The following is a 14,735-nucleotide window of genomic DNA, read 5'->3' on the forward strand; positions in this document are numbered from 1 at the left end:
GAATTAGAAATATAAAAGAAGAGATAGTCATATACCTACTGGAGTGATCTTTCCAGACTTGATGTCACCAAGATATTTGGAACAATTCCTCTTCCAATGTCCAATGCCATTACAATAATGGCACTTGTCAAGAGGACTCTTCTTGGTTTTGGAAGTGCTAGCTTCAAAAGTTTTAGCCTTGGTTATCATGGGAGCTTGCCTCTTGCCCTTTTTACTACTCTTCTTGAAGGTTCCCTTGCTCTTATTACTTATATTGAGCACATCCTTAGAGGAGCTAGCATTTAGCCCCATGTCCCTTTCGGCTTGCACAAGTAACTTGTGCAACTCTTCAAGGGACACATCCTTGTCTTGCATGTTGAAATTCACCCGGAATTGCACATATGCTTTGACTTTGCATAAGGAATGAAGAATTCTATCAACGATGAGTTCTTTGGGAATTTCAACCTTTTGAATCTTCAAAGTCTCGACATGCTCCAACAATTTGAGCACATGAGGACTAACCTTTTGGCCCTCTTTGAAGTCGAGATCAAAGAATGCCGAGGCCGCCTCATATTGGATGATCCTCGGTGATTGTGAAAACATTGTCACAAGCTTAGAGTAGATTTCAAAGGCGGTGCCCATTTTAAAGGCTTTCCTTTGGAGATCCGCCTCCATAGCAAAAATCAACACATTTTTGATTGCGGCAGACTCTTTGTGTTAAGCCTCATATGCTTCCCTAGTGGCGGCACTCGACCTAGCATTAGGCTCGGGTGAAGAGGCCTCAATGAGGTAACAAAGCTTGTCATCACCTTGAGCGGCTAATTTGAGTTGGGCATCCCAATCGGAAAATTTTGACCCGTTCTTTTCAAGTTTACATCCATCCATAAAGGATCGGAGCCATGAAACGTTAGTGAGAGAGTTTGCGTTGGTGTTGGGTGCGGCCATTGGTTATGAGTAATAAAAGCGGACTACAAAACAAAAATAGAAGGAATAAAACATTTATCGTTATAATAATAAAACTTGTAAATTATTTAAACAAGTTTTATAGCATTTATCTAGTGACCTCTACCCAACTAAGATAAATGATCCCAAGATCCAAATTCATATTAACTTGGGCACGGTGTAGCCGATTCATCCCTTATCAATATAACTCGGTGGATTAACTCTTTAATCGATTCTACTTTTAGAACTCTCGGTCGATAAAATTACTCTAATATTTATCTTTATCCCGGAACACATGCGACTACGGTCACGAATACTTCCGTTGACCTCAACCCAAATTTCGATGTTATAACATTTTACTACCCCACTTCGCCAACGTAATAAGGTTTGTATTACGGTGAAGCCGGCTCAACTCCCTTATGAAATTGGTACTTCATGGGTTCTACTATTTGGTAAGGCTATTTCTCAATTATTAATTTAGTGATAGGTCATGCCAATTTATTATCTATCACGTTTTAAGTGAAATAATGCGGTGAACTACGATAATTATAATTGACACGGTCGAAGACTCGATTAAATAAAATGCATGTTTAGTTATGGCGATTTAGCGATGCATGCAAACATATAAAGAAAATGCAAAGCATAAATATAAAGTCCTAGTATGGCCTTCCTAAAAAAGTAAATCTAATAAACTATTACAAATTCAGAAACGAACTCCTTTGGTCCCTTGAACTTCGGTCTTGACACGCATCTCGAGGTAACACCGTCTTCTTGAAAACTCCGGGAAATTACAAATAATAAATAAAAATTACATAATTTCCTATTATACATTTGTAATAAAAATAAATCTATTAAATTACAAAACGGTGATACGAGATCACAATAATTACAACCGAATCGATATTCCCATGCATTTCGGGTAATATATATCAATTAAAACTAAGGCCATACTAAGTAAAATTACATAATTCAAAATATATATATATATATATATATATATATATATATATATATATATATATAAAATAAAAATATGACAATCATAAATAAAATGCAGCATTATAATATGTATGAACATGCTCAATTTTATGCTAAATCGCCTTTAAGAGCCAATATCGTATATTTTATCGGTTTTTACGGATTTGCGTGATTATAAACTTGTTAAAATCACAATATGTCTCATAAATTCATATTTATGTTCAAGTTAATTATCCTAACCATCTTAGGACTCAAAACTTAGTCTACACTAATATTTTGACAATAACTCAACTTGATTTCTAAATATTGTTCATTATTGGACTCAAAAATACAATTTTAAACCATAAACTCCAAATAAAATTATAAAAATTTCAAATAATTTCAAAATTTGAAATTTGAACTCATGAATATTCTTGAAAAATATCATGACACTCATAATGTTCAAAACTTAGATTAAAAATTTCGAAAATTTGTCAAGGAAAAATATTGTTGCGGTTTATCGGTTTCATCAACTATGACAATTAAAATATGTGGCTGAAAGAATAATTGCTGAAGCTAAGACGAGAATTTTGAGTAAGATTGGCAACACCTTATGTGATCAGGATAGAGGTTGGTTGAGAAAATGGGATTGTATGGTAACATGATTGTAGTTTTGCTCTTTTTCATGCTTGTTCCTTGGAACATATCCCTTGTATATCTTTTTTTATTATTAATATTTTTCTTACATTTCACAAAAAAAAAAAATTAAAATATGAGCAAATTAATTTTAACCAACTTTTCACTTTTAGATATGAAATGTGGGATAAAATGCAACATATGATGTTTTTCTTTAGTCATGAAATATGTTTTAGCATTATATACTAAATAAAGTCACTATTTATTGAATTTTTACTCAAAAATTCATAAATCATGCAAAAGGAGTCCAATAGCTCTAAGATTTTTATACACACTGAGTAAAAATGCATGTGACGACATATTAAATTTCCATGCCCAGATTCGAAATATAACTCATATTAACCTAATAAACCCTTTAAATTCGATTTAAGCTTATAAAATCCATATTTCATGCAAAATAGCTTAGTTTATCACGATATTTAATATTCCATCAATAGATAATATATGTAAAAACATATCCAAAAACCACTGAAAAATTCGAAGTTTAGCTATTTTTCGTCCAAAAATAACATTTTTCTCATAAAAATCACATTTTAATGCCAATAATATATATAAAATGAACAATAAAATCCATAAATTGGCCCATATGACCTAAAATCCATTTAGGACTAGAAACTTTTAACATGCAAAATTATTTCACGATTTATCTTCATAAATCCTAAATAACAAGTTTTATATGTTAACTAATTAACTCGGAAAAACAAAACCGATTTTTCATGCAACAACCATGTGCTCTGATACCACTTGATGGAATTATTCAATCTCATATGTTTACGTATTCATAGTATGATGATATAATTTAGTTATAAAATTAAAATGGATCTTATGCATGCAAAACTATTACAAAGTATAAGAAGAAAAATCAATTCTTACATTGACGATTTCGGATAAATGGGCACTAATAAGTTCTCCTTCTTACTAGATCTTGATCTTTCCACAATGGAAGAATAAGATTCAAGTTTAGAATCTCTCCTAAGGAATTATACCCAAAGTAACCCCTTAATTATTTTAATTAATATAAGACTAGTATTAATTAAAACTAGCTTAAGATTTGACACAAGAATGGTGTTTTGTTCTCTTGTATTTCGGTCAAGAGAAGAGAGGATTTATGAGTTTTCTTTCTCTAAAATGTTTCACAAAATGTTGAGAGTAATTATTTTCTAACACTAGAAAATAAATAATGAAGTAGTGAATAATTATAGAGGAAAACTCTTGGCCTTTTTCTAGTGGGAAAAACCGGTTAGGGGGAGGGGGGGGGGGGGAGTAATTGAGGCCAATGCATGCACAAATTGCTCTTCTCAAAAGCTATAGGGTTGCATGGCTACATGTAGAGTATAATTATTGTGTTTCCCTTATTAAAATAATCAACACAATTTAACCTCTAATACTCCCTCCATTTTCGGCACATACACATAAAATGGAAGATCTATTTTATTTTGTCATTTGTCAATTTTGTCATGTGTCACATGTTACATGACATATTACACTATAATGTATTTTGAACATATTAAAAATCAACATATTAATAAAATATGTCATATACAAAATTTAACTAGTAATTCTTGATTACTTGTACCAAAATGGTTTATCGAATTATAAATTACAACGACTTGTATTTATAATATAAATTATTCAACCTGTTTCAATTGTTTCGTAAACAATAATTTATTCTAAGTAATAAAACAATTCGATTACTTAGACCGTATCTAATTTAATCGAATTACAATGAGACACGTTAATTTTACTCACAAATCATCCGTCAATTTTAAGCAATTTAATTAACTCGTATCGGCATACGATTAATTAAATAATCAATTAAGAGTATTACCCTATAGGTATGACCTCAGGGTATCAACTGATCACCACCGTCGCTTGACAGTAATGTCAAACTCTAGTCAGCCAATCATTACCGATATGTGTGGACCAGTTGACTGTAAAATATTACTTTCTCTCTTGTATTCTTAAATATGAGATTTAAACATGTGATCATCATGATCGACAATTGTGATCGAATCATTGTCGGGGACACTTACTCCAACAGACTTATGGCAGCATAATATAATGTTACGCGGAGGCTGCGACATAAAACATTTCATAAAATCATTTCTCTCATCTATGAAACCTAAAACCTCTGTCTCTCTCTCTCTCTCCATCTCTTTGACCCTCTGATACTGGAGGGACATGGGTATATGTTGAAAACACAAGCTCAAGTCACTCTTGACATTTCCGTTTCGTTCAACTAGTTTAAAAGCTAAGTATCTCCTAAATGATGGCTAATTTTGGTGTGATACCTATTTTAAATGAAAGTACATGAAGTTAACTTTCGAACAAGTGGTAATACGCCTTATTTGGTTAAGTAACGAAGGAGATATGATCGTTTTAAGTTGAGTTGTCCAACTTTTATGCGGGTGACGAACTAACTCAAGTTTACTTCTCTAAATCGAGTTTTACTATTAGTTTCCTTATTTTATTTTGCCTATTAAGTTTAAGGTAGAGTTTTTTATTTCCTTGTTGTTTCTTTCCTTATTCTAGCAAGTTGTAATATTATAATTTTGCCAATTCTTTAAGGGTCTAGTTTAGGAAAGTTGTTTTTAGGCAGTTTTAGGAGTTTTCTTAGTCGGTCTACTCTACTATAAATAGAGGGCTTTGTATTCAGTTTAATTGAATTCAAGTTGAGAGATTAATACGAGAGTTCTTGTTAGTTTTAATTGCTTACGAGTTATTAGATTATTATTTCATTCTTGCGAGGGTGAGATAATACACATTCTGTCTTGTGAGGTTGATTGTTAGTTGTGAGTTGAATCGAATTTCTAGCGAGGAAGGAGATCAATTGGCTTCATATCCTAGTTTTAGTTGAGGGGTCTTGCAAGAAGGTCGAGGGTCGTAAATGTTGCAAGAAGGTCGCTGCTACGAAGGAGGTAGAAGACATACTACCTAAGGCCGTCTTTGTAATCATGATTAAACATATATGGTTCGTTATCGATCCCGGTGGCAGAAATTTGAGGTCAAATTCTCAATCAGAAGGAGAGAATGATGCAGGACCTGGATAACATACACGGTTTCCTAAGCTGAGCTAGCAACACACTGAATCTGAGCCAGCAACCACGGTTTTCTAAACCCTATAATATTAGTTACTTAACTTTTTAATGAATTCAAATATGTTTAGGAATTATTTCTTAATCCTAGTTGCAATTAGATTGCTTAAATATGGTTGTTAATCTTTTAGTTATTAGTTTATCGTTTCTGAATTAGTTAAGGAAACTAGCTATCTTATTATTCAAGCAAGATTAGGATATAGAACTAATATACATAAGACTTTCTTATAAACTTTATTTTTTTAGTTTTTGAGTGATTAATAAAAATCATTCCTTGTGTGAGAACTATTGAGTTCAAGGCATGCGAGTTTTGGCTTTCCTGTCTTCCTTGCGAGGATTGACTTGAAACGTGATTCAAGTCCGTACCTTGCGAGGCAGAGAACGAGATTCACTTTACTATCCTATTACTATCCCGTTCCATTGTTCTAATTTCACCATATATATCCCCTTTGTTTGTTCTAATTTACATGAAAATTCCCACATAAACGGCATGTTTAATTCATTCCTTTACACGAGTTTACAATCTATTTTCTTAATTCCGCTGCATACTTTCAATATGTTAGGATTAGTTTTTAAATCGACCTAATTATATATCAAAGTGTTTATCAGAGAAAGGTTTAAATACACTTCTTAGTGTGTTTGTCTTGGGAAGATATATTATAATGCGCAAAAAGATGGAACACTACCAACATAAAGTTCATCTACACGTTCCTGGTTATACAAAACTCTTTAAGAGTTCAATATTTTCCGAAGAAATAAAGGTGGAAGGTGATTCTTCTTTAAATTTCGATTTGCCACCAATATTTGAGTATTATGGTGATGATGATGCATTGGATGTTGTTACCTTCAAAGCGACAAATCCTATAAACTTTTATGTTATTTATTCTCAAGAAAAAGACCGCAATCAGTCTCCACTTGAAAGTTATATTGATAAAAAGCTATATGGTAGAAATTATTATTTCTTCTTGAAGTCATTTCTTATGGATGCTCACGATGATGTTGCTATACCAAACAAGTTTTGTGTTCATTTTGCTAAACTTGTGCAAGGACGGAGGTGGGGTGGAAAGCAGAAGAGAGGAAGGCACAAGAGGAGGTTGAAATCGAGCAAGATACACGAGCTTATGGTTTGTATCAAAGATGATGAGCTGAAAGATGTTTCAAGTTCATTGTCAATGTTCGTTCATCACCAGTCTTGCATTCAGATTTTTGAGGTTTATATTTGTTTGGACAGGGGCCCACGGGGGTCGCTTGAGTAGAAAGCGAGCAAGTTTTGCATTTGTGGAGTCGCCACCAATTTATTGTGGAAAATTGGAAACCGTTCGAATACCTCATGCCATGTCAAGGCACAAAGTAATGACATGAACACCAAGAACTCGTTACCCTTAGCATTCTATGTCTAGAATGACTCTCGTGGATGCCAATGAACATGGATGTTCACAGAGATCTGGACTAAGGGGTGAGGGTACGTATTAGGAAGCTCTTTTGATCGAACACCTAATCCCGCCCGCCTCGATAACGGCCTCTACTAATTATTGGGGAAGTTATTCATACTCGATATGTTGTCGGTTATATGCATGTGAGAATTAACTAAGTCGGTGAACACGTAGTTTAACATGCATTAATGTCGAGGTAGAAATTTAGGTTAATTGCATGTGAGAGCATACAAACAATATGATAAAGAAATAAATACAATACAATAAAGAAAATTACAATAATTAAATTGGGTTAATTGATTTACGTCGAAAATACATTTAAAACGGATGGTTTTAGAAAAAGAAAGGGAAAATAAATTAACGAACAGATTATTAGGTGATAATACGAGTAATAGTTAATTAATACGTAACTAACAAACTAGGTCAAAACAACAACGAAAGTTCAGGGGCAGAATTCAACCTGGAACAGGCGCGGCACTGCTGCGTGCTTTGGAAGAGGCGCAGCAGTTGCTGCGTCTGTTCCTGACCAGAATTCTGGCTGTGAAGCCGGAATTGCATATCGTTAATGCTTGTTGGTGAGTTTAATGGTTGATTAATTATATTTGACTCGGATAAACGTGGTTTAGCATATTATTTACATGTGACTTGGTCATAAAAACAATAAAACATGAGACTTAAATTAATTAGAACAAATTAATTACAAGACTAATGATAAGATTAATAATAAGATTAACAATGAATTAACAAACTAAGACAAATTAATCAGGCTATTAGATTTATTAATGATGAACTAATGATGACGATGATAAATAACAGATGCAAATATACCAAAGATGGATTTCAGAGACTTGATATTGATGAATCGAACCTCTAAAAACCCGAATTGATTTTAATGACGAAAACCCGCACATATGAATTACTTGGGATTTAAGTCGGGAATTTAAAAGATGATAAATTATTGATGATATTATATGCCAAGATTAATATACGAATGAAATAAGAACAAACAAAGACGAAACAAGAAATAACAGACAAAAATAATAGAAGACGAAGGAAGAAGAAGGAGAGCAGGACCTGCGGCAGCCTCAGGAAGAGGCGCAGCAGGTGCTGCGTCCCTTCGAATAGGCGCAGCAGTTGCTGCGCTCCTTCTCGACATCTGTCTCCCGTTAATCCGTAAAAAAGTTTTGAATAAAGGTTTTATCAATCGGTTTTGAATATATTTTCGACGTAAATCTTACAATAATGATTACAAAAATAAAGTACAATAATAAAAGATGGGATTAACACCCTCAGACTTACATGTTTGATGAAACGAGATTAACTAAGTTAACGTTTAGTGATGCTCGACTCGAATGTATGAGGAAAGTGCCCTCTAAGAGGAAATTAAACAAAGTTGATTAAGTTGATTGATTGTGGAGTTGGTCAAATTGCTCGGTCATGCAAAACGAGGGTGGTACTCAGAAGGATCCGAGCATACGTGGTCGAAAGTTTAAGCACGTAGACGCCAAAAAGCAAGAGCGTGTTCTTAGAATGCAAAGGGAGAAGAGAAGGGCGGACACTCGCGTGACAAATATGAGGACCGGAGGTCTCTATTTATACTAATCACACGAAAGAATTAGGGTTTCGGTGAAACTTTGGACGTAAATATCGAAAAGATTTGAAGATATGCAGAAAGGAAATGGGGAAGAGGCGCAGCACCTGCTGCGCCCTTTCCCCAATGGTTTCCTCCTGCGAAAGAAAGATTTCCGCGTTTCTATTATGGAATTGCGGTTTGATCTTGATTTCCTTATTATTTATAAAATAATATCGGGATATAATTTACCAAAGATTAAAAGATTGAAAATATGGAATAGAAATATCCGAAACATTCCAGAATATTCTGACTCGGTTATTTTAAATGGTTATTAGAAAATGAAGACGGTTTTTGACCCGGACTCCAAATGTACTCTAATTACTGTCAAAACGACCGTAATGGTGCGTAGATGACAACTAAGGGGTAGACACAAGTGTTTGAGCTATCACTTGATGATAAACTTACGAACTGTCATAAATCGTTCCGTGTACCAAACATGCGGCCCAATCATCACCGGGTGGCTTGCGGGAGGTGCAGAAATGAGTTATCTACAGAGCTCCCACTTTGACTGAGGCTTGGACAAGGCAAAAGTCAAAGTATAGCCATCAGGTCAATCGAGGATTGCAACCTGACGACTATGGCGACGCGAGGCGGCTCAAGGGGTCTGAGCCAAGGACCTACCGTCGGGAACATTTTAGAGTCGGTCGACTATCGGGGAGGGTCGTTTAAAGTCCATTCGGCTCATAAGGAGGCTCGCCAGCCATAAGAAGAGACCATTCCTGAAATTCCTTGAAATTCCTTACTCTTTCGGACTCCAAGGGGAAACAAAACGTAAGATTCAAGTATTGAAAGGGGCAGCAGGACGTCGGCAGGAACTGCTGGGAGAAATCTGCTTAGGTCGGTTTTCAAATAAACTTCGGCAAAACTCGAGATTGATGTTGAACTCCACGTGTTGAGAGGGACGATTGGCTGTCCGGAACTCTCGCTGGGAAAAATCTACTTGGGTCGGTCTTCAAACAAACTTCGACAAAACTCGAGATTGATGTTGAACTCCACGTGTTGAGAGGCACAATTGGCTGTCCGGAACTCTCGCTGGGGGAACATAATCGAGGCCTGTCAAAACACCTGTCAGAGGGTATTCGCTCGTTGTGGGAAGCGAGGTCTTGATAAAGTACCGCGACAATTCGCAGTTTAATCGAAAATATGGGTCTGGGCGAAGAATAAACATCAAATGGACCAAATATATGATATATGGTGTTGAGGAAGAAGCGCACCAAAGATGGGCCCACAAAGAACGAACTTATAACGAATTTTCGAAAATTGACTTGGAGGGGAACAAAGGAAGAGGTGCAGCAAGAGCTGCGTCTCTTGGAAGAGGCGCAACACCTACTGCGTCCTTTCCTGGGTGTGTCCCTGTCTGAGTAAAAACTTGATAAAAATCGTGTTTTATTCATAATTTTCAAAACATAAATCCTCAAATACTCTCTCAAATTCCAACCATTTCTTGGCAAAATTTGATCAAAATCCTACATTTGCCATGACTAATCGAGGTATGTGTATTGTTATTGCATTAATCTTCCGTATTTGAACAATTTGGGCCGACAAATTAGGGTTTCCAACCCTAAAAAATGTCGAAAATTTGGGGCTTTTCCCCTAAACGATTTTGCCTTGTAAAATTGACTTTGTAAATGGATAATTGGTAGTATAAGGATCATAACCATGTGTTCATTTCGAATTTTCATTGAGTTTTGAGCGTTTGAGTGAAATTGCGACGGTCTCACAGCTGAACCGTAAATTGATTCGAAAATAGCCTTAGGATTGCCCATTTGTGACGAAACTTGATATTTGGAATCCTTGTATGATGGGTAAACTTTCTACCATTTTGGATTTTTGATTTCTGACGGCTTTTTCAGGACACTTTTCTAGGGCATAATCGCCGTTATAACGAAATGCTGTCGAAATTCCGACTCGAACTCATGACTAGGCTTCAATTTAGACTTAAATTGACCCCTATTACCACATGAGCGGTCGGGTTTTTAGGAAAATGGCTAAGGATGGTGAGGACAGAGCGATTTCGGAGCTTTGAAAGCTTGAAAATCCCCTAATTAAGGCTCGTCGTCACTTGACGTGGCCTAATTCACTTTAATTTTGCAGGTGATGAGGCTTCTACGTCCAGGAGGACTCCCATGGATGTGGATACTGTGCTTGACTCTTCTCGTACGCTCGTGGAGGCGTTAGAGGATGCTTTTGCTGCAATGGCGGCCGCTGAGGATGAGGTCGTCGAGGATGACGCTGTTGAGGAGGAGGCCCCGAGGCGGGCCAATGTTGGACGAGGCGGTCATCAGCTGAGGGGAGCGCCCACGTGGGCTAAGAGATGGGATAGCCGACATTTCATCTGGGCAGCGGAGAGTCACTTGTCCTACAGGACGGTGAAGAGCTTGGTAAATCGAATTCATCATTCTTTTATTCACCTTCTTTTATTTTCATTTGCTATCCCTTTCCTCTTTCGTTCGAGTTAAAGATAGCTCTCGCTTTGAATCAATATAGGAGGCCGGGAACATCAGGTCTTTCTCGGGTTACACTACGATGATGGAGGCTTACGGGAGACTGTCGGCGGATGAGCAGACCACCATCGAGCGGGGAGCATTTGGTGCTTTGGTACGAGCGTGGAGGGATATCAAGGGAAGGAATATTCGGGCTAACCTTTGCCTGATTCGAGCGTTCCTTGATCGGTTCTGGGACACGACCTCGACCTTTCACATGCCTTTTGGTGAGGTTGGGGTCACATTGGAGGACTACTGCATGATTTCTGGCTTGCCGTGTGGGACGGATGCTTTGGTGTAGCCGGAGACATCCATTAGAGTGGACTCGGTTGAGGCTAGGATCTTGATCGGTTGGAACCTGGCGACGAAAGCTACTATGGTTCCCGGGTTGGTGCCGAGTTCCTACGTCAGGGATTACTTTGTTGGCAAGGTCCCGACGGTGGTGACGATTGATGGAAGGGAGACGGCTCCTCCTCCCTGTACTACGGAGCAGAGAGCTCGTTTGTGGCTCTGGTGGTTCTTGTCTTCACTCTACCTTGGAGACAAGGGGGAGAGGCTGTCGACGAAGCTTCTTCCATTCCTTTCTGACTTGAGTGGCATTGGTCATTGGGACTTGGTCACTGCTGGTTTTGCGGTCCTCATTCGCTACATGAGGGCCATGGTTCATCCGGATCTGGTGGAGAAGGGGACTTCTCTTGCCACTGTTGGTCCAGGACTGCTGCTGGAGGTATGAACCTTCACTCCGTATCATGAAAGATCATTTCCTTTTCTTATCAAATCACGAAAGATCGTTATTGATTACCTTGTTTTGCAGGCGTGGGTGTACTCCTACTTTCAGGGCTTCGCGCCCAAGAGGACGGAGCCAGGGGAGAGAGCATATCCCGTCGTGAGGGATTGGGTGATGTGTCGCAAGAAGAGTGATACGTGCATTTTATATAGCCTTTTTAGCCATATTTTGCACGTATTTCTTTGTAATTTTGTACCGTTTTATATTGCATTATGCCCCGAATTGGTTACTTTGGTTCGTTTTGTCTGTTTGGCCGGGATGAACCTGAAAGTAGTGGAATCGTACCCTTTTCGTCCTATTTTGCATGCATTTTGAGGAGACGGGAACTTTAGAGCGAGAGCACTGCATTGGGATGCGTGAAGGAATGGTCAATGAAGCCGTCGGCAACGACTTTGAAGTTGTTTTGGAGGAAGAACACTCGATCGAATGGTTTTCTTGGTCGATCGAGTGGTTTCACATGCTGAGGAGGTCGATCGTGTACTTTATTGTACTCGATCGAAATGCTGGATATCAGGTTTCCTCGATCGAGTAACATTTCTACTCGATCGAGTGTTTTATATGTTGAAGTCCTCGATCGAGTTGTCTCAAACTACTCGATCGAGAGGATTGGAAGTTTCACGGGCCTTAATTAACCCGTGTTGCTTATTTTATTTATGGACTTTGTTATTTTCTATTTAAGCGTGGAATAATTAGGTCATTAGGATCACTCAATTACGTTCTACACTTCTGAACGCCACTCTACTCTTTTCTCTTTCCCTAAACTTTTCTACTGTAAACTTTGCTTTCGGATTATTTTGCTTGGATCTTGGTTGTTCTTTACGCCGGAATTCTCGTGATTGAAATATTTCTCTCCTATTAATCTTAATCTTGCTTTTATTTGCTTTAATTCCTTTGTTCTCTTTAATTAATTTCTGCCCTAATTTGTTTATGCCATATTATTATTATTGCAAGATGTTTATTATTAGTTCATTCATCATTATTAATATTGACAACATTAATAGCATGAGTAGCTAAATTCATTCATGTTCGGATTAGGGGATCTATGGTAGAAATGTGACGATGTAGCGAATAGGCTAGATGACTTATTTGTGAGAATCTGTACCCATGGCAATTTAATTATAATACCGACTTAGTTGAGTGCACGCTTCTAAGTTACCCTTTAATCTGGTTAAATTTATTCCTGGATCGGAAGGTTGGACTAAATAGACCTGCTATGAACAGTAGACTACCCTAATGAGGACGGAAGTTAAGTTAGTGGAAATCTAGGATAGAAAGTGGACCGGAAGGACCTTTCAACATCCGTCTCACTGTAAATTATCTAGACTATTTGCAGTTGAGTCATTAGACTTCCGTAGTGAACCGAAGTCCCGACATGTTCCCTCTTTATTGATCATCTTATTCACATTTTCTGCCCTTTTATTGCTCTTATTTACTACTCTTTCCCTTAAAGCTTTATTAGTTTAGAAAACCAAATTACAACCCCCCATTTGTGACCAAATAGACGGACCTTTAACAGATACCTTTCCTCCCTGTGGAGATCGACCCGACTTCCCTAGCTATATAGTTAGTGCCAGTTGGTTATTTTTGGTAGGTATACGACTAGCCTGCCAAATTTTGGCGCCGTTGCCGGGGAGGCAATAGCCGTATCTGTTTTTGTTTTCGTTTATTTTTATCCGACTCAGGGAATATTTATTCCTTGAGACAACTCTCATTTATCTCTTTCAGTGTTGTGTATGCCCAGGTCAAACATGTCGGAGTTAGTTTCAGCTGATTCTGAGCCGGAGAGAGTGTTTAGGCATAGACTCCGTCTGCAAAGAGAACTTCGAAAGGAAGACTTGAGTACTTTCGAGCCCGAGCTACATCATTTTCTATTTGTAGAAGACCAGTCTTTAGAAGAAGATAATCTCACTTCTGTTAACCAACCAGTAAAGATGCCGAATATTGCAAGTCACTCGGAGCCTAATGCATCTTCTATTCCCAAGGGTTTCAACCTCCAGACCGAGGACGGCAACACCTTTGATATCCGTCCGTATTACATTAATCTGGTGGAGAGAAACTTTTTTAGGGGTGTGGCGGGTGAAGACCCAAGCAAGCACATGGATGTCTTTATTGATTACTGCTCTACTATTCCCGCTACAAAGGGAGAAACTCAAGACAAGATAAAGGAGGTGTTATTTCCTTTTTCTCTAACTGACTCAACCCGTGAGTGGTTGACCGATCTTGACCGTACAGGTGCTGGTATCACCAACTGGGAGACTCTCGCACTTGCCTTCTACAAAAGATACTTCCCTCCACAGCGCACTAATCAGCTGAGGGCAAAGATTACTAGTTTCAAGCAGGCAACTGATGAGACTTTTTATGAAGCTTGGTGTCGGTTCAAGAGGTTGGTGAGGTCTCTTCCTCACCATGGTTTTGATCCGTGGTTTCTGTCCAATCAGTTCTACAATAGGTTGTACGATGACCACAGAGCTATACTTGACGCCTTATCCAACAGAAGATTTCAAAAGAATACTGATGATGGCAAGGGATGGGCCATTATTGAGGAGATGGAAACCCATTGTGCTGAATATGGGAACCCATGGGACGGTATTCGAATAGTCCATTCAGTTGACAAGGCAGTTATGGCTCAGCTGGAAGCCATGAATGCTAGGTTTGATAGATTTGAGCTGCAAAATGCTGGGGAGCCACAGACGGTTCATTTGCTGAGTAGACAGGAAACTGTCATTTGTG

The 14,735-nt window shown here is 37.8% G+C and overlaps 1 non-coding gene across 1 annotated transcript; it reads right to left on the minus strand.

The window, feature by feature from the left end:
- Positions 1 to 14,312: 14,312 nt before the first annotated feature.
- LOC141615843 (small nucleolar RNA R71) lies at positions 14,313 to 14,418 on the minus strand. The gene has a single exon (XR_012530236.1). It is a non-coding gene; the product is annotated as a small nucleolar RNA R71 (small nucleolar RNA).
- Between the last annotated feature and the right edge of the window lie 317 nt (positions 14,419 to 14,735).

The sequence above is a fragment of the Silene latifolia genome, chromosome 11, assembly GCF_048544455.1.
Source record: "Silene latifolia isolate original U9 population chromosome 11, ASM4854445v1, whole genome shotgun sequence".
NCBI lineage: Eukaryota > Viridiplantae > Streptophyta > Magnoliopsida > Caryophyllales > Caryophyllaceae > Silene > Silene latifolia.